Here is a 20,600-nt window from a genome sequence, read left to right on the forward strand (position 1 = left end):
GAGTTAAGTTCCAATTGCATATCGGAGTCAGGATGGCCGAGAGGTCTAAGGCGCTGCGTTCAGGTCGCAGTCTTCCCTGGAGGCGTGGGTTCAAATCCCACTTCTGACATCAACATTTAATTTCAAGAAACTTTATCTTCATTTATTGATTAGATGAGGTCAAACAAAACTTAGTAATGTGGTTTTGAAAAATTTCCTGAGAGTCTTTGGAGTGAATCTGAATTTGTCCTCTCAAAAAAGAACTCTAGGAACATCAAACAGGTTTTTTTGTGCATATGTCTGTTGTTCTTTTGGCACTCGAAAAATCCTTTGGACAGTCAATGAGGAGGGACTATTTCACCTCTTTGTGTTCTCTGTCCCTATTAGGGTAGGGAATCAACCTTCTACAGTGCTGTCATGAAATATATCTAGAAACGGATTTGCTGGTAAGTCTACTTTCATAGTTTTCACCTCATACATCAATAGACCATAACGATACTTAATTAACAAAAACTTAACAAGTAGGTAATCATAGTTTAAAAAATGTGAAATGCCCATGTCCTTCTGACATGTTTCAGCACATTTTGGGACAAATGGTCTCACTTTTAACAATCAATAAAATATTTTCTCTAAATTTTTGTCTCTTTTTTGCTCCAATTGTTTGCATCTCATAAAAAATAAAACTTGATGTAACATTATGCATGCAAATTGTGTTTTATGTGCGACCATGACCTATTCTAGAAGCACAGGGTCAGAATTATACTGGTGCATGGAGACAAACTGAAAATGTAAAAATTCAATGGCAAAATTGCTGTCTTTTTCTACTCATTCACAAATAGTTAATGAATGTTATTAAATATGTACAGCAAAATGGAAGGCGTTTCAAATAGAAATCATGCTTCAAAAAACAGTCAAATTAAAAATTATAATATATCCCTCCAGGTGTGACACTTGACATTTGCAGAGTGTCAAACCCCCCAGAAAATGTATAGATATGGCCGAAATAGCTCAGTTGGGAGAGCGTTAGACTGAAGATCTAAAGGTCCCTGGTCCAATCCCGGGTTTCGGCAAAATGCTTTTTCTTCACCGTTTACATTTTAAGGAGATATTAAACAAAGCACATGGACTGATCATGATCAAAAGGCCTAAAAATCTTAACTATCTACAGAAAACAAAATGTTAAAAATTTGAGAAACGGTAACTTTTTCCTTTTGAACACATGAATGTTTTTTAGTAATTTTTCCTCTATTTTGTTTTATTTCAGATTGACTTAGCTGTAAGAGGATTAAAAGGTAACCTGATAGCTGAAACAGACAGCACTTATCAGACACTAGCTGAATGATTATAGTCAGCTTGTTTGACTTTGAAACACTGAGGCATTACTGAGACAAATGTCCTTAAAAAATATGCTGTGGACAAAATCAAAAAGGCAAAAAACACAAGCTCCTCACAGGTCCGTCATCTTTAATTTGAAATATAGGAGGTTTCTACTTTAATGGTGAGACAAAGCATCTACATATTTGACATTGCTCCAGTGAGTAGAGCCCACTTAAAAATGTATGGGTTGCTTGTCTCTGCAAGCAAAAGCTGGGCACTAAACTGGCATACTTGCAATGCTGGATGGTTCAGAGTGAAAACACCTATAGGCTGACAATAGTAATTGCAGGTGTTGATTAACTCATTGTGCAAAATAATTTCTAAAATGTGGTCACTTTGGGAGGTTTTCTGCTGTTTTGGTACTCTGCAAATTTCATCTGCAAGGTATTCCTGCAAAATCTGCATTGCAAAACCCAAATAGGGCTCTTCCTTTCAAAGCCCTGCTGTGTGGCCAAACAGTAGTTTCTGAAGAAATGTGGTGCATCACCGCATTTGTGAGAAATCTAACATTTCTAATATCCAAACAAAATAAATGGAGGTTTAAAAATTAATGCAGACGAAAAGTATGCATATAAAAAATGTTATTTATTGACTTTTTTGGGGTGGTGTGACAAGTTTTTAATCACAAGGGATGGTAACATTTCTGCTGACTAGCATGGAAGGAGTTAAGTTCCAATTGCATATCGGAGTCAGGATGGCCGAGAGGTCTAAGGCGCTGCGTTCAGGTCGCAGTCTTCCCTGGAGGCGTGGGTTCAAATCCCACTTCTGACATCAACATTTAATTTCAAGAAACTTTATCTTCATTTATTGATTAGATGAGGTCAAACAAAACTTAGTAATGTGGTTTTGAAAAATTTCCTGAGAGTCTTTGGAGTGAATCTGAATTTGTCCTCTCAAAAAAGAACTCTAGGAACATCAAACAGGTTTTTTTGTGCATATGTCTGTTGTTCTTTTGGCACTCGAAAAATCCTTTGGACAGTCAATGAGGAGGGACTATTTCACCTCTTTGTGTTCTCTGTCCCTATTAGGGTAGGGAATCAACCTTCTACAGTGCTGTCATGAAATATATCTAGAAACGGATTTGCTGGTAAGTCTACTTTCATAGTTTTCACCTCATACATCAATAGACCATAACGATACTTAATTAACAAAAACTTAACAAGTAGGTAATCATAGTTTAAAAAATGTGAAATGCCCATGTCCTTCTGACATGTTTCAGCACATTTTGGGACAAATGGTCTCACTTTTAACAATCAATAAAATATTTTCTCTAAATTTTTGTCTCTTTTTTGCTCCAATTGTTTGCATCTCATAAAAAATAAAACTTGATGTAACATTATGCATGCAAATTGTGTTTTATGTGCGACCATGACCTATTCTAGAAGCACAGGGTCAGAATTATACTGGTGCATGGAGACAAACTGAAAATGTAAAAATTCAATGGCAAAATTGCTGTCTTTTTCTACTCATTCACAAATAGTTAATGAATGTTATTAAATATGTACAGCAAAATGGAAGGCGTTTCAAATAGAAATCATGCTTCAAAAAACAGTCAAATGAAAAATTATAATATATCCCTCCAGGTGTGACACTTGACATTTGCAGAGTGTCAAACCCCCCAGAAAATGTATAGATATGGCCGAAATAGCTCAGTTGGGAGAGCGTTAGACTGAAGATCTAAAGGTCCCTGGTCCAATCCCGGGTTTCGGCAAAATGCTTTTTCTTCACCGTTTACATTTTAAGGAGATATTAAACAAAGCACATGGACTGATCATGATCAAAAGGCCTAAAAATCTTAACTATCTACAGAAAACAAAATGTTAAAAATTTGAGAAACGGTAACTTTTTCCTTTTGAACACATGAATGTTTTTTAGTAATTTTTCCTCTATTTTGTTTTATTTCAGATTGACTTAGCTGTAAGAGGATTAAAAGGTAACCTGATAGCTGAAACAGACAGCACTTATCAGACACTAGCTGAATGATTATAGTCAGCTTGTTTGACTTTGAAACACAGGCATTACTGAGACAAATGTCCTTAAAAAATATGCTGTGGACAAAATCAAAAAGGCAAAAAACACAAGCTCCACACAGGTCCGTCATCTTTAATTTGAAATATAGGAGGTTTCTACTTTAATGGTGAGACAAAGCATCTACATATTTGACATTGCTCCAGTGAGTAGAGCCCACTTAAAAATGTATGGGTTGCTTGTCTCTGCAAGCAAAAGCTGGGCACTAAACTGGCATACTTGCAATGCTGGATGGTTCAGAGTGAAAACACCTATAGGCTGACAATAGTAATTGCAGGTGTTGATTAACTCATTGTGCAAAATAATTTCTAAAATGTGGTCACTTTGGGAGGTTTTCTGCTGTTTTGGTACTCTGCAAATTTCATCTGCAAGGTATTCCTGCAAAATCTGCATTGCAAAACCCAAATAGGGCTCTTCCTTTCAAAGCCCTGCTGTGTGGCCAAACAGTAGTTTCTGAAGAAATGTGGTGCATCACCGCATTTGTGAGAAATCTAACATTTCTAATATCCAAACAAAATAAATGGAGGTTTAAAAATTAATGCAGACGAAAAGTACGCATATAAAAAATGTTATTTATTGACTTTTTTGGGGTGGTGTGACAAGTTTTTAATCACAAGGGATGGTAACATTTCTGCTGACTAGCATGGAAGGAGTTAAGTTCCAATTGCATATCGAAGTCAGGATGGCCGAGCGGTCTAAGGCTCTGCGTTCAGGTCGCAGTCTTCCCTGGAGGCGTGGGTTCAAATCCCACTTCTGACATCAACATTTATTTTCAAGAAACTTTATCTTCATTTATTGATTAGATGAGGTCAAACAAAACTTAGTAATGTGGTTTTGAAAAATTTCCTGAGAGTCTTTGGAGTGAATCTGAATTTGTCCTCTCAAAAAAGAACTCTAGGAACATCAAACAGGATTTTTTGTGCATATGTCTGTTGTTCTTTTGGCACTAGAAAAATCCTTTGGACAGTCAATGAGGAGGGACTATTTCACCTCTTTGTGTTCTCTGTCCCTATTAGGGTAGGGAATCAACCTTCTACAGTGCTGTCATGAAATATATCTAGAAACGGATTTGCTGGTAAGTCTACTTTCATAGTTTTCACCTCATACATCAATAGACCATAACGATACTTAATTAACAAAAACTTAACAAGTAGGTAATCATAGTTTAAAAAATGTGAAATGCCCATGTCCTTCTGACATGTTTCAGCACATTTTGGGACAAATGGTCTCACTTTTAACAATCAATAAAATATTTTCTCTAAATTTTTGTCTCTTTTTTGCTCCAATTGTTTGCATCTCATAAAAAATAAAACTTGATGTAACATTATGCATGCAAATTGTGTTTTATGTGCGACCATGACCTATTCTAGAAGCACAGGGTCAGAATTATACTGGTGCATGGAGACAAACTGAAAATGTAAAAATTCAATGGCAAAATTGCTGTCTTTTTCTACTCATTCACAAATAGTTAATGAATGTTATTAAATATGTACAGCAAAATGGAAGGCGTTTCAAATAGAAATCATGCTTCAAAAAACAGTCAAATGAAAAATTATAATATATCCCTCCAGGTGTGACACTTGACATTTGCAGAGTGTCAAACCCCCCAGAAAATGTATAGATATGGCCGAAATAGCTCAGTTGGGAGAGCGTTAGACTGAAGATCTAAAGGTCCCTGGTCCAATCCCGGGTTTCGGCAAAATGCTTTTTCTTCACCGTTTACATTTTAAGGAGATATTAAACAAAGCACATGGACTGATCATGATCAAAAGGCCTAAAAATCTTAACTATCTACAGAAAACAAAATGTTAAAAATTTGAGAAACGGTAACTTTTTCCTTTTGAACACATGAATGTTTTTTAGTAATTTTTCCTCTATTTTGTTTTATTTCAGATTGACTTAGCTGTAAGAGGATTAAAAGGTAACCTGATAGCTGAAACAGACAGCACTTATCAGACACTAACTGAATGATTATAGTCAGCTTGTTTGACTTTGAAACACTGAGGCATTACTGAGACAAATGTCCTTAAAAAATATGCTGTGGACAAAGTCAAAAAGGCAAAAAACACAAGCTCCACACAGGTCCGTCATCTTTAATTTGAAATATAGGAGGTTTCTACTTTAATGGTGAGACAAAGCATCTACATATTTGACATTGCTCCAGTGAGTAGAGCCCACTTAAAAATGTATGGGTTGCTTGTCTCTGCAAGCAAAAGCTGGGCACTAAACTGGCATACTTGCAATGCTGGATGGTTCAGAGTGAAAACACCTATAGGCTGACAATAGTAATTGCAGGTGTTGATTAACTCATTGTGCAAAATAATTTCTAAAATGTGGTCACTTTGGGAGGTTTTCTGCTGTTTTGGTACTCTGCAAATTTCATCTGCAAGGTATTCCTGCAAAATATGCATTGCAAAACCCAAATAGGGCTCTTCCTTTCAAAGCCCTGCTGTGTGGCCAAACAGTAGTTTCTGAAGAAATGTGGTGCATCACCGCATTTGTGAGAAATCTAACATTTCTAATATCCAAACAAAATAAATGGAGGTTTAAAAATTAATGCAGACGAAAAGTACGCATATAAAAAATGTTATTTATTGACTTTTTTGGGGTGGTGTGACAAGTTTTTAATCACAAGGGATGGTAACATTTCTGCTGACTAGCATGGAAGGAGTTAAGTTCCAATTGCATATCGAAGTCAGGATGGCCGAGCGGTCTAAGGCGCTGCGTTCAGGTCGCAGTCTTCCCTGGAGGCGTGGGTTCAAATCCCACTTCTGACATCAACATTTATTTTCAAGAAACTTTATCTTCATTTATTGATTAGATGAGGTCAAACAAAACTTAGTAATGTGGTTTTGAAAAATTTCCTGAGAGTCTTTGGAGTGAATCTGAATTTGTCCTCTCAAAAAAGAACTCTAGGAACATCAAACAGGTTTTTTTGTGCATATGTCTGTTGTTCTTTTGGCACTAGAAAAATCCTTTGGACAGTCAATGAGGAGGGACTATTTCACCTCTTTGTGTTCTCTGTCCCTATTAGGGTAGGGAATCAACCTTCTACAGTGCTGTCATGAAATATATCTAGAAACGGATTTGCTGGTAAGTCTACTTTCATAGTTTTCACCTCATACATCAATAGACCATAACGATACTTAATTAACAAAAACTTAACAAGTAGGTAATCATAGTTTAAAAAATGTGAAATGCCCATGTCCTTCTGACATGTTTCAGCACATTTTGGGACAAATGGTCTCACTTTTAACAATCAATAAAATATTTTCTCTAAATTTTTGTCTCTTTTTTGCTCCAATTGTTTGCATCTCATAAAAAATAAAACTTGATGTAACATTATGCATGCAAATTGTGTTTTATGTGCGACCATGACCTATTCTAGAAGCACAGGGTCAGAATTATACTGGTGCATGGAGACAAACTGAAAATGTAAAAATTCAATGGCAAAATTGCTGTCTTTTTCTACTCATTCACAAATAGTTAATGAATGTTATTAAATATGTACAGCAAAATGGAAGGCGTTTCAAATAGAAATCATGCTTCAAAAAACAGTCAAATGAAAAATTATAATATATCCCTCCAGGTGTGACACTTGACATTTGCAGAGTGTCAAACCCCCCAGAAAATGTATAGATATGGCCGAAATAGCTCAGTTGGGAGAGCGTTAGACTGAATATCTAAAGGTCCCTGGTCCAATCCCGGGTTTCGGCAAAATGCTTTTTCTTCACCGTTTACATTTTAAGGAGATATTAAACAAAGCACATGGACTGATCATGATCAAAAGGCCTAAAAATCTTAACTATCTACAGAAAACAAAATGTTAAAAATTTGAGAAACGGTAACTTTTTCCTTTTGAACACATGAATGTTTTTTAGTAATTTTTCCTCTATTTTGTTTTATTTCAGATTGACTTAGCTGTAAGAGGATTAAAAGGTAACCTGATAGCTGAAACAGACAGCACTTATCAGACACTAGCTGAATGATTATAGTCAGCTTGTTTGACTTTGAAACACTGAGGCATTACTGAGACAAATGTCCTTAAAAAATATGCTGTGGACAAAGTCAAAAAGGCAAAAAACACAAGCTCCACACAGGTCCGTCATCTTTAATTTGAAATATAGGAGGTTTCTACTTTAATGGTGAGACAAAGCATCTACATATTTGACATTGCTCCAGTGAGTAGAGCCCACTTAAAAATGTATGGGTTGCTTGTCTCTGCAAGCAAAAGCTGGGCACTAAACTGGCATACTTGCAATGCTGGATGGTTCAGAGTGAAAACACCTATAGGCTGACAATAGTAATTGCAGGTGTTGATTAACTCATTGTGCAAAATAATTTCTAAAATGTGGTCACTTTGGGAGGTTTTCTGCTGTTTTGGTACTCTGCAAAGTATTCCTGCAAAATCTGCATTGCAAAACCCAAATAGGGCTCTTCCTTTCAAAGCCCTGCTGTGTGGCCAAACAGTAGTTTCTGAAGAAATGTGGTGCATCACCGCATTTGTGAGAAATCTAACATTTCTAATATCCAAACAAAATAAATGGAGGTTTAAAAATTTATGCAGACGAAAAGTACGCATATAAAAATGTTATTTATTGACTTTTTTGGGGTGGTGTGACAAGTTTTTAATCACAAGGAATGGTAACATTTCTGCTGACTAGCATGGAAGGAGTTAAGTTCCAATTGCATATCAAAGTCAGGATGGCCAAGTGGTCTAAGGCGCTGCGTTCAGGTGGCAGTCTCTGTTAAAAATTTGAGAAACGGTAACTTTTTCCTTTTGAGCACATGAATGTTTTTTAGTAATTTTTCCTCTATTTTGTCGCAGTCGCAGGTCGCAGTCTCCCCTGGAGGCGTGGGTTCAAATCCAACTTCTGACATCAACATTTAATTTCAAGAAACTTTATCTTCATTTATTGATTAGATGAGGTCAAACAAAACTTAGTAATGTGGTTTTGAAAAATTTCCTGAGAGTCTTTGGAGTGAATCTGAATTTGTCCTCTCAAAAAAGAACTCTAGGAACATCAAACAGATTTTTTGTGCATATGTCTGTTGTTCTTTTGGCACTAGAAAAATCCTTTGGACAGTCAATGAGGAGGGACTATTTCACCTCTTTGTGTTCTCTGTCCCTATTAGGGTAGGGAATCAACCTTCTACAGTGCTGTCATGAAATATATCTAGAAACGGATTTGCTGGTAAGTCTACTTTCATAGTTTTCACCTCATACATCAATAGACCATAACGATACTTAATTAACAAAAACTTAACAAGTAGGTAATCATAGTTTAAAAAATGTGAAATGCCCATGTCCTTCTGACATGTTTCAGCACATTTTGGGACAAATGGTCTCACTTTTAACAATCAATAAAATATTTTCTCTAAATTTTTGTCTCTTTTTTGCTCCAATTGTTTGCATCTCATAAAAAATAAAACTTGATGTAACATTATGCATGCAAATTGTGTTTTATGTGCGACCATGACCTATTCTAGAAGCACAGGGTCAGAATTATACTGGTGCATGGAGACAAACTGAAAATGTAAAAATTCAATGGCAAAATTGCTGTCTTTTTCTACTCATTCACAAATAGTTAATGAATGTTATTAAATATGTACAGCAAAATGGAAGGCGTTTCAAATAGAAATCATGCTTCAAAAAACAGTCAAATGAAAAATTATAATATATCCCTCCAGGTGTGACACTTGACATTTGCAGAGTGTCAAACCCCCCAGAAAATGTATAGATATGGCCGAAATATCTCAGTTGGGAGAGCGTTAGACTGAAGATCTAAAGGTCCCTGGTCCAATCCCGGGTTTCAGCAAATTGCTTTTTCTTCACCGTTTACATTTTAAGGAGATATTAAACAAAGCACATGGACTGATCATGATCTAAAGGCCTAAAAATCTTAACTATCTACAGAAAACAAAATGTTAAAAATTTGAGAAACGGTAACTTTTTCCTTTTGAACACATGAATGTTTTTTAGTAATTTTTCCTCTATTTTGTTTTATTTCAGATTGACTTAGCTGTAAGAGGATTAAAAGGTAACCTGATAGCTGAAACAGACAGCACTTATCAGACACTAGCTGAATGATTATAGTCAGCTTGTTTGACTTTGAAACACAGGCATTACTGAGACAAATGTCCTTAAAAAATATGCTGTGGACAAAATCAAAAAGGCAAAAAACACAAGCTCCACACAGGTCCGTCATCTTTAATTTGAAATATAGGAGGTTTCTACTTTAATGGTGAGACAAAGCATCTACATATTTGACATTGCTCCAGTGAGTAGAGCCCACTTAAAAATGTATGGGTTGCTTGTCTCTGCAAGCAAAAGCTGGGCACTAAACTGGCATACTTGCAATGCTGGATGGTTCAGAGTGAAAACACCTATAGGCTGACAATAGTAATTGCAGGTGTTGATTAACTCATTGTGCAAAATAATTTCTAAAATGTGGTCACTTTGGGAGGTTTTCTGCTGTTTTGGTACTCTGCAAATTTCATCTGCAAGGTATTCCTGCAAAATCTGCATTGCAAAACCCAAATAGGGCTCTTCCTTTCAAAGCCCTGCTGTGTGGCCAAACAGTAGTTTCTGAAGAAATGTGGTGCATCACCGCATTTGTGAGAAATCTAACATTTCTAATATCCAAACAAAATAAATGGAGGTTTAAAAATTAATGCAGACGAAAAGTACGCATATAAAAAATGTTATTTATTGACTTTTTTGGGGTGGTGTGACAAGTTTTTAATCACAAGGGATGGTAACATTTCTGCTGACTAGCATGGAAGGAGTTAAGTTCCAATTGCATATCGAAGTCAGGATGGCCGAGCGGTCTAAGGCTCTGCGTTCAGGTCGCAGTCTTCCCTGGAGGCATGGGTTCAAATCCCACTTCTGACATCAACATTTATTTTCAAGAAACTTTATCTTCATTTATTGATTAGATGAGGTCAAACAAAACTTAGTAATGTGGTTTTGAAAAATTTCCTGAGAGTCTTTGGAGTGAATCTGAATTTGTCCTCTCAAAAAAGAACTCTAGGAACATCAAACAGGATTTTTTGTGCATATGTCTGTTGTTCTTTTGGCACTAGAAAAATCCTTTGGACAGTCAATGAGGAGGGACTATTTCACCTCTTTGTGTTCTCTGTCCCTATTAGGGTAGGGAATCAACCTTCTACAGTGCTGTCATGAAATATATCTAGAAACGGATTTGCTGGTAAGTCTACTTTCATAGTTTTCACCTCATACATCAATAGACCATAACGATACTTAATTAACAAAAACTTAACAAGTAGGTAATCATAGTTTAAAAAATGTGAAATGCCCATGTCCTTCTGACATGTTTCAGCACATTTTGGGACAAATGGTCTCACTTTTAACAATCAATAAAATATTTTCTCTAAATTTTTGTCTCTTTTTTGCTCCAATTGTTTGCATCTCATAAAAAATAAAACTTGATGTAACATTATGCATGCAAATTGTGTTTTATGTGCGACCATGACCTATTCTAGAAGCACAGGGTCAGAATTATACTGGTGCATGGAGACAAACTGAAAATGTAAAAATTCAATGGCAAAATTGCTGTCTTTTTCTACTCATTCACAAATAGTTAATGAATGTTATTAAATATGTACAGCAAAATGGAAGGCGTTTCAAATAGAAATCATGCTTCAAAAAACAGTCAAATGAAAAATTATAATATATCCCTCCAGGTGTGACACTTGACATTTGCAGAGTGTCAAACCCCCCAGAAAATGTATAGATATGGCCGAAATATCTCAGTTGGGAGAGCGTTAGACTGAAGATCTAAAGGTCCCTGGTCCAATCCCGGGTTTCGGCAAAATGCTTTTTCTTCACCGTTTACATTTTAAGGAGATATTAAACAAAGCACATGGACTGATCATGATCAAAAGGCCTAAAAATCTTAACTATCTACAGAAAACAAAATGTTAAAAATTTGAGAAACGGTAACTTTTTCCTTTTGAACACATGAATGTTTTTTAGTAATTTTTCCTCTATTTTGTTTTATTTCAGATTGACTTAGCTGTAAGAGGATTAAAAGGTAACCTGATAGCTGAAACAGACAGCACTTATCAGACACTAGCTGAATGATTATAGTCAGCTTGTTTGACTTTGAAACACTGAGGCATTACTGAGACAAATGTCCTTAAAAAATATGCTGTGGACAAAGTCAAAAAGGCAAAAAACACAAGCTCCACACAGGTCCGTCATCTTTAATTTGAAATATAGGAGGTTTCTACTTTAATGGTGAGACAAAGCATCTACATATTTGACATTGCTCCAGTGAGTAGAGCCCACTTAAAAATGTATGGGTTGCTTGTCTCTGCAAGCAAAAGCTGGGCACTAAACTGGCATACTTGCAATGCTGGATGGTTCAGAGTGAAAACACCTATAGGCTGACAATAGTAATTGCAGGTGTTGATTAACTCATTGTGCAAAATAATTTCTAAAATGTGGTCACTTTGGGAGGTTTTCTGCTGTTTTGGTACTCTGCAAAGTATTCCTGCAAAATCTGCATTGCAAAACCCAAATAGGGCTCTTCCTTTCAAAGCCCTGCTGTGTGGCCAAACAGTAGTTTCTGAAGAAATGTGGTGCATCACCGCATTTGTGAGAAATCTAACATTTCTAATATCCAAACAAAATAAATGGAGGTTTAAAAATTTATGCAGACGAAAAGTACGCATATAAAAATGTTATTTATTGACTTTTTTGGGGTGGTGTGACAAGTTTTTAATCACAAGGAATGGTAACATTTCTGCTGACTAGCATGGAAGGAGTTAAGTTCCAATTGCATATCGAAGTCAGGATGGCCAAGTGGTCTAAGGCGCTGCGTTCAGGTGGCAGTCTCTGTTAAAAATTTGAGAAACGGTAACTTTTTCCTTTTGAGCACATGAATGTTTTTTAGTAATTTTTCCTCTATTTTGTCGCAGTCGCAGGTCGCAGTCTCCCCTGGAGGCGTGGGTTCAAATCCAACTTCTGACATCAACATTTAATTTCAAGAAACTTTATCTTCATTTATTGATTAGATGAGGTCAAACAAAACTTAGTAATGTGGTTTTGAAAAATTTCCTGAGAGTCTTTGGAGTGAATCTGAATTTGTCCTCTCAAAAAAGAACTCTAGGAACATCAAACAGGTTTTTTTGTGCATATGTCTGTTGTTCTTTTGGCACTAGAAAAATCCTTTGGACAGTCAATGAGGAGGGACTATTTCACCTCTTTGTGTTCTCTGTCCCTATTAGGGTAGGGAATCAACCTTCTACGGTGCTGTCATGAAATATATCTAGAAACGGATTTGCTGGTAAGTCTACTTTCATAGTTTTCACCTCATACATCAATAGACCATAACGATACTTAATTAACAAAAACTTAACAAGTAGGTAATCATAGTTTAAAAAATGTGAAATGCCCATGTCCTTCTGACATGTTTCAGCACATTTTGGGACAAATGGTCTCACTTTTAACAATCAATAAAATATTTTCTCTAAATTTTTGTCTCTTTTTTGCTCCAATTGTTTGCATCTCATAAAAAATAAAACTTGATGTAACATTATGCATGCAAATTGTGTTTTATGTGCGACCATGACCTATTCTAGAAGCACAGGGTCAGAATTATACTGGTGCATGGAGACAAACTGAAAATGTAAAAATTCAATGGCAAAATTGCTGTCTTTTTCTACTCATTCACAAATAGTTAATGAATGTTATTAAATATGTACAGCAAAATGGAAGGCGTTTCAAATAGAAATCATGCTTCAAAAAACAGTCAAATGAAAAATTATAATATATCCCTCCAGGTGTGACACTTGACATTTGCAGAGTGTCAAACCCCCCAGAAAATGTATAGATATGGCCGAAATAGCTCAGTTGGGAGAGCGTTAGACTGAAGATCTAAAGGTCCCTGGTCCAATCCCGGGTTTCAGCAAAATGCTTTTTCTTCACCGTTTACATTTTAAGGAGATATTAAACAAAGCACATGGACTGATCATGATCAAAAGGCCTAAAAATCTTAACTATCTACAGAAAACAAAATGTTAAAAATTTGAGAAACGGTAACTTTTTCCTTTTGAACACATGAATGTTTTTTAGTAATTTTTCCTCTATTTTGTTTTATTTCAGATTGACTTAGCTGTAAGAGGATTAAAAGGTAACCTGATAGCTGAAACAGACAGCACTTATCAGACACTAGCTGAATGATTACACAGGTCAACGAAAAAAAATTTTTTTTCTGGTGTCCAAAATATTTTAATGAATTTGGGGTATTTTTGGGGTGCTGATTCTGAATATGTCATCAGTTTTGCCAGATTGGCTCAAGTTTTTGAGATTTTTGGTATCTTATTTATAGCACTTGTTGGTAAATGCGACGCATCATCTCATTAATTTCTTTGGATTAGTACTTGAACTGAGCAGTTCTCAATATAGTTTTGTGTTAATTAGTGTTCTAAAAGTTTGTTCATAGCTTGATTTTTGCACTAACTTTATGTTGTTGTCTGTTTTCCAGTGAAAAGCATGAACTCATCATGAAGAAGTTGTCTTAACGATCCAGACTCATTCTGTTACATTTGTGGTGAATATACACTGCCAAAACATAGAAGAAACATAACACACTTCGTAAAAAAAGTGTATTTTGCCTATTTTGGGGTTATGCTTGGGGACCAAGACAAGTTTTGGGCACCACACATAGTGTGCAAAGCATGTATCGAATTATTACGAAAATGGAGCAAAGGACAAAGAAAAAGCTTCAAATTTGGTGTTCCAATGGTGTGGAGAGAGCCAAAAAATCATCATGATGACTGTTATTTCTGTGCAGTGCAAGTGCAAGGATTCAATAAGCATAAGAAACGAAAATGGGAGTAACATGGAATCTGCAAGAAGGCCTGTCCCTCATTGTGAAGATGTGCCTGTACCTGTGTTTACCATAAATAACAGTCATCATGATGATTTTTTGGCTCTCTCCACACCATTGGAACACCAAATTTGAAGCTTTTTCTTTGTCCTTTGCTCCATTTTCGTAATAATTCGATACATGCTTTGCACACTATGTGTGGTGCCCAAAACTTGTCTTGGTCCCCAAGCATAACCCCAAAATAGGCAAAATACACTTTTTTTACGAAGTCTGTTATGTTTCTTCTATGTTTTGGCAGTGTGTATTCACCACAAATGTAACAGAATGAGTCTGGATCGTTAAGACAACTTCTTCTTGATGAGTTCATGCTTTTCACTGGAAAACAGACAACAACATAAAGTTAGTGCAAAAATCAAGCTATGAACAAACTTTTAGAACACTAATTAACACAAAACTATATTGAGAACTGCTCAGTTCAAGTACTAATCCAAAGAAATTAATGAGATGATGCGTCGCATTTACCAACAAGTGCTATAAATAAGATACCAAAAATCTCAAAAACTTGAGCCAATCTGGCAAAACTGATGACATATTCAGAATCAGCACCCCAAAAATACCCTAAATTCGATGAAATATCTTTGGCACCAAAAATGCTGTTGACCAGTGTTATAGTCAGCTTGTTTGACTTTGAAACACTGAGGCATTACTGAGACAAATGTCCTTAAAAAATATGCTGTGGACAAAGTCAAAAAGGCAAAAAACACAAGCTCCACACAGGTCCGTCATCTTTAATTTGAAATATAGGAGGTTTCTACTTTAATGGTGAGACAAAGCATCTACATATTTGACATTGCTCCAGTGAGTAGAGCCCACTTAAAAATGGATGGGTTGCTTGTCTCTGCAAGCAAAAGCTGGGCACTAAACTGGCATACTTGCAATGCTGGATGGTTCAGAGTGAAAACACCTATAGGCTGACAATAGTAATTGCAGGTGTTGATTAACTCATTGTGCAAAATAATTTCTAAAATGTGGTCACTTTGGGAGGTTTTCTGCTGTTTTGGTACTCTGCAAATTTCATCTGCAAGGTATTCCTGCAAAATCTGCATTGCAAAACCCAAATAGGGCTCTTCCTTTCAAAGCCCTGCTGTGTGGCCAAACAGTAGTTTCTGAAGAAATGTGGTGCATCACCGTATTTGTGAGAAATCTAACATTTCTAATATCCAAACAAAATAAATGGAGGTTTAAAAATTAATGCAGACGAAAAGTACGCATATAAAAAATGTTATTTATTGACTTTTTTGGGGTGGTGTGACAAGTTTTTAATCACAAGAAATGGTAACATTTCTGCTGACTAGCATGGAAGGAGTTAAGTTACAATTGCATATCGAAGTCAGGATGGCCGAGCGGTCTAAGGCGCTGCGTTCAGGTCGCAGACTCCCACTTCTGACATCAACATTTAATTTCAAGAAACTTTATCTTCATTTATTGATTAGATGAGGTCAAACAAAACTTAGTAATGTGGTTTTGAAAAATTTCCTGAGAGTCTTTGGAGTGAATCTGAATTTGTCCTCTCAAAAAAGAACTCTAGGAACATCAAACAGATTTTTTGTGCATATGTCTGTTGTTCTTTTGGCACTAGAAAAATCCTTTGGACAGTCAATGAGGAGAGACTATTTCACCTCTTTGTGTTCTCTGTCCCTATTAGGGTAGGGAATCAACCTTCTACAGTGCTGTCATGAAATATATCTAGAAACGGATTTGCTGGTAAGTCTACTTTCATAGTTTTCACCTCATACATCAATAGACCATAACGATACTTAATAAACAAAAACTTAACAAGTAGTTAATCATAGTTTAAAAAATGTGAAATGCCCATGTCATTCTGACATGTTTCAGCACATTTTGGGACAAATGGTCTCACTTTTAACATTAACAATCAATAAAATATTTTCTCTAAATTTTTGTCTCTATTTTGCTCCAATTGTTTGCATCTCATAAAAAATAAATCTTGATGTAACATTATGCATGCAAATTGTGTTTTATGTGCGACCATGACCTATTCTAGAAGCACAGGGTCAGAATTATACTGGTGCATGGAGACAAACTGAAAATGTAAAACTTCAATGGCAAAATTGCTGTCTTTTTCTACTCATTCACAAATAGTTAATGAATGTTATTAAATATGTACAGCAAAATGGAAGGCCTTTCAAATAGAAATCATGCTTCAAAAAACAGTCAAATGAAAAATTATAATATATCCCTCCAGGTGTGACACTTGACATTTGCAGAGTGTCAAACCCCCCAGAAAACGTATAGATATGGCAGAAATAGCTCAGTTGGGAGAGCGTTAGACTGAAGATCTAAAGGTCCCTGGTCCAATCCCGGGTTTCGGCAAAATGCTTTTTCTTCACCGTTTACAAGTGGTTCAAATCCCACCTCTGACATCAACTTTTAATTTCAAGAAACTTTTTTCTTCATTTATTGATTAGATGAGGTCAAACAAAACTTAGTAATGTGGTTTTGAAAAATTTCCTGAGAGTCTTTGGAGTGAATCTGAATTTGTCCTCTCAAAAAAGAACTCTAGGAACATCAAACAGATTTTTTGTGCATATGTCTGTTGTTCTTTTGGCACTAGAAAAATCCTTTGGACAGTCAATGAGGAGAGACTATTTCACCTCTTTGTGTTCTCTGTCCCTATTAGGGTAGGGAATCAACCTTCTACAGTGCTGTCATGAAATATATCTAGAAACGGATTTGCTGGTAAGTCTACTTTCATAGTTTTCACCTCATACATCAATAGACCATAACGATACTTAATAAACAAAAACTTAACAAGTAGTTAATCATAGTTTAAAAAATGTGAAATGCCCATGTCATTCTGACATGTTTCAGCACATTTTGGGACAAATGGTCTCACTTTTAACATTAACAATCAATAAAATATTTTCTCTAAATTTTTGTCTCTATTTTGCTCCAATTGTTTGCATCTCATAAAAAATAAATCTTGATGTAACATTATGCATGCAAATTGTGTTTTATGTGCGACCATGACCTATTCTAGAAGCACAGGGTCAGAATTATACTGGTGCATGGAGACAAACTGAAAATGTAAAACTTCAATGGCAAAATTGCTGTCTTTTTCTACTAATTCACAAATAGTTAATGAATGTTATTAAATATGTACAGCAAAATGGAAGGCGTTTCAAATAGAAATCATGCTTCAAAAAACAGTCAAATGAAAAATTATAATATATCCCTCCAGGTGTGACACTTGACATTTGCAGAGTGTCAAACCCCCCAGAAAACGTATAGATATGGCCGAAATAGCTCAGTTGGGAGAGTGTTAGACTGAAGATCTAAAGGTCCCTGGTCCAATCCCGGGTTTCGGCAAAATGCTTTTTCTTCACCGTTTACAAGTGGTTCAAATCCCACCTCTGACATCAACTTTTAATTTCAAGAAACTTTTTTCTTCATTTATTGATTAGATGAGGTCAAACAAAACTTAGTAATGTGGTTTTGAAAAATTTCCTGAGAGTCTTTGGAGTGAATCTGAATTTGTCCTCTCAAAAAAGAACTCTAGGAACATCAAACAGATTTTTTGTGCATATGTCTGTTGTTCTTTTGGCACTAGAAAAATCCTTTGGACAGTCAATGAGGAGGGACTATTTCACCTCTTTGTGTTCTCTGTCCCTATTAGGGTAGGGAATCAACCTTCTACAGTGCTGTCATGAAATATATCTAGAAACGGATTTGCTGGTAAGTCTACTTTCATAGTTTTCACCTCATACATCAATAGACCATAACGATACTTAATAAACAAAAACTTAACAAGTAGTTAATCATAGTTTAAAAAATGTGAAATGCCCATGTCATTCTGACATGTTTCAGCACATTTTGGGACAAATGGTCTCACTTTTAACATTAACAATCAATAAAATATTTTCTCTAAATTTTTGTCTCTATTTTGCTCCAATTGTTTGCATCTCATAAAAAATAAAACTTGATGTAACATTATGCATGCAAATTGTGTTTTATGTGCGACCATGACCTATTCTAGAAGCACAGGGTCAGAATTATACTGGTGCATGGAGACAAACTGAAAATGTAAAAATTCAATGGCAAAATTGCTGTCTTTTTCTACTCATTCACAAATAGTTAATGAATGTTATTAAATATGTACAGCAAAATGGAAGGCGTTTCAAATAGAAATCATGCTTCAAAAAACAGTCAAATGAAAAATTATAATATATCCCTCCAGGTGTGACACTTGACATTTGCAGAGTGTCAAACCCCCCAGAAAATGTATAGATATGGCCGAAATAGCGCAGTTGGGAGAGCGTTAGACTAAAGGTCCCTGGTCCAATCCCGGGTTTCGGCAAAATGCTTTTTCTTCACCGTTTACAAGTGGTTCAAATCCCACCTCTGACATCAACTTTTAATTTCAAGAAACTTTTTTCTCCATTTATTGATTAGATGAGGTCAAACAAAACTTAGTAATGTGGTTTTGAAAAATTTCCTGAGAGTCTTTGGAGTGAATCTGAATTTGTCCTCTCAAAAAAGAACTCTAGGAACATCAAACAGATTTTTTGTGCGTATGTCTGTTGTTCTTTTGGCACTAGAAAAATCCTTTGGACAGTCAATGAGGAGGGACTATTTCACCTCTTTGTGTTCTCTGTCCCTATTAGGGTAGGGAATCAACCTTCTACAGTGCTGTCATGAAATATATCTAGAAACGGATTTGCTGGTAAGTCTACTTTCATAGTTTTCACCTCATACATCAATAGACCATAACGATACTTAATAAACAAAAACGTAACAAGTAGCTAATCATAGTTTAAAAAATGTGAAATGCCCATGTCATTCTGACATGTTTCAGCACATTTTGGGACAAATGGTCTCACTTTTAACATTAACAATCAATAAAATATTTTCTCTAAATTTTTGTCTCTTTTTTGCTCCAATTGTTTGCATCTCATAAAAAATAAAACTTGATGTAACATTATGCATGCAAATTGTGTTTTATGTGCGACCATGACCTATTCTAGAAGCACGGGGTCAGAATTATACTGGTGCATGGAGACAAACTGAAAATGTAAAAATTCAATGGCAAAATTGCTGTCTTTTTCTACTCATTCACAAATAGTTAATGAATGTTATTAAATATGTGCAGCAAAATGGAAGGCGTTTCAAATAGAAATCATGCTTCAAAAAACAATCAAATGAAAAATTATAATATATCCCTCCAGGTGTGACACTTGACATTTGCAGAGTGTCAAACCCACCAGAAAATGTATAGATATGGCCGAAATAGCTCAGTTGGGAGAGCGTTAGACTGAAGATCTAACGATCCCGGGTTTCGGCAAAATGCTTTTTCTTCACCGTTTACATTTTAAGGAGATATTAAACAAAGCACATGGACTGATCATGATCAAAAGGCCTAAAAATCTTAACTATCTACAGAAAACAAAATGTTAAAAATTTGAGAAACGGTAACTTTTTCCTTTTGAACACATGAATGTTTTTTAGTAATTTTTCCTCTATTTTGTTTTATTTCAGATTGACTTAGCTGTAAGAGGATTAAAAGGTAACCTGATAGCTGAAACAGTCAGCACTTATCAGACACTAGCTGAATGATTATAGTCAGCTTGTTTGACTTTGAAACACTGAGGCATTACTGAGACAAATGTCCGTAAAAAATATGCTGTGGACAAAGTCAAAAAGGCAAAAAACACAAGCTCCACACAGGTCCGTCATCTTTAATTTGAAATATAGGAGGTTTCTACTTTAATGGTGAGACAAAGCATCTACATATTTGACAATGCTCCAGTGAGTAGAGCCCACTTAAAAATGTATGGGTTGCTTGTCTCTGCAAGCAAAAGCTGGGCACTAAACTGGCATACTTGCAATGCTGGATGGTTCAGAGTGAAAACACCTATAGGCTGACAATAGTAATTGCAGGTGTTGATTAACTCATTGTGCAAAATAATTTCTAAAATGTGGTCACTTTGGGAGGTTTTCTGCTGTTTTGGTACTCTGCAAATTTCATCTGCAAGGTATTCCTGCAAAATCTGCATTGCAAAACCCAAATAGGGCTCTTCCTTTCAAAGCCCTGCTGTGTGGCCAAACAGTAGTTTCTGAAGAAATGTGGTGCATCACCGCATTTGTGAGAAACCTAACATTTCTAATATCCAAACAAAATAAATGGAGGTTTAAAAATTAATGCAGACGAAAAGTACGCATATAAAAAATGTTATTTATTGACTTTTTTGGGGTGGTGTGACAAGTTCTTAATCACAAGGAATGGTAACATTTCTGCTAACTAGCATGGAAGGAGTTAAGTTCCAATTGCATATCGAA

The 20,600-nt window shown here is 35.7% G+C and overlaps 8 non-coding genes across 8 annotated transcripts; all 8 read left to right on the top strand.

The window, feature by feature from the left end:
* The first annotated feature begins 26 nt into the window (after positions 1–26).
* TRNAL-CAG (transfer RNA leucine (anticodon CAG)) lies at positions 27–109 on the top strand. Its single transcript has one exon. It is a non-coding gene; the product is annotated as a tRNA-Leu (tRNA).
* Positions 110–976: 867 nt separating this feature from the next.
* TRNAF-GAA (transfer RNA phenylalanine (anticodon GAA)) lies at positions 977–1,049 on the top strand. Its single transcript has one exon. It is a non-coding gene; the product is annotated as a tRNA-Phe (tRNA).
* Positions 1,050–2,044: 995 nt separating this feature from the next.
* Positions 2,045–2,127, top strand: TRNAL-CAG (transfer RNA leucine (anticodon CAG)). Its single transcript has one exon. It is a non-coding gene; the product is annotated as a tRNA-Leu (tRNA).
* An 867-nt stretch (positions 2,128–2,994) lies between these two features.
* On the top strand, positions 2,995–3,067 carry TRNAF-GAA (transfer RNA phenylalanine (anticodon GAA)). The gene has a single exon. It is a non-coding gene; the product is annotated as a tRNA-Phe (tRNA).
* Positions 3,068–4,060: 993 nt separating this feature from the next.
* TRNAL-CAG (transfer RNA leucine (anticodon CAG)) lies at positions 4,061–4,143 on the top strand. The gene has a single exon. It is a non-coding gene; the product is annotated as a tRNA-Leu (tRNA).
* Positions 4,144–5,010: 867 nt separating this feature from the next.
* On the top strand, positions 5,011–5,083 carry TRNAF-GAA (transfer RNA phenylalanine (anticodon GAA)). Its single transcript has one exon. It is a non-coding gene; the product is annotated as a tRNA-Phe (tRNA).
* A 995-nt stretch (positions 5,084–6,078) lies between these two features.
* Positions 6,079–6,161, top strand: TRNAL-CAG (transfer RNA leucine (anticodon CAG)). The gene has a single exon. It is a non-coding gene; the product is annotated as a tRNA-Leu (tRNA).
* An 11,399-nt stretch (positions 6,162–17,560) lies between these two features.
* On the top strand, positions 17,561–17,633 carry TRNAF-GAA (transfer RNA phenylalanine (anticodon GAA)). Its single transcript has one exon. It is a non-coding gene; the product is annotated as a tRNA-Phe (tRNA).
* Positions 17,634–20,600: the final 2,967 nt, after the last annotated feature.

Source organism: Dendrobates tinctorius, unplaced genomic scaffold (assembly GCF_039654945.1).
Source record: "Dendrobates tinctorius isolate UK_male_01 unplaced genomic scaffold, ASM3965494v1 ptg000350l, whole genome shotgun sequence".
Lineage (NCBI taxonomy): Eukaryota > Metazoa > Chordata > Amphibia > Anura > Dendrobatidae > Dendrobates > Dendrobates tinctorius.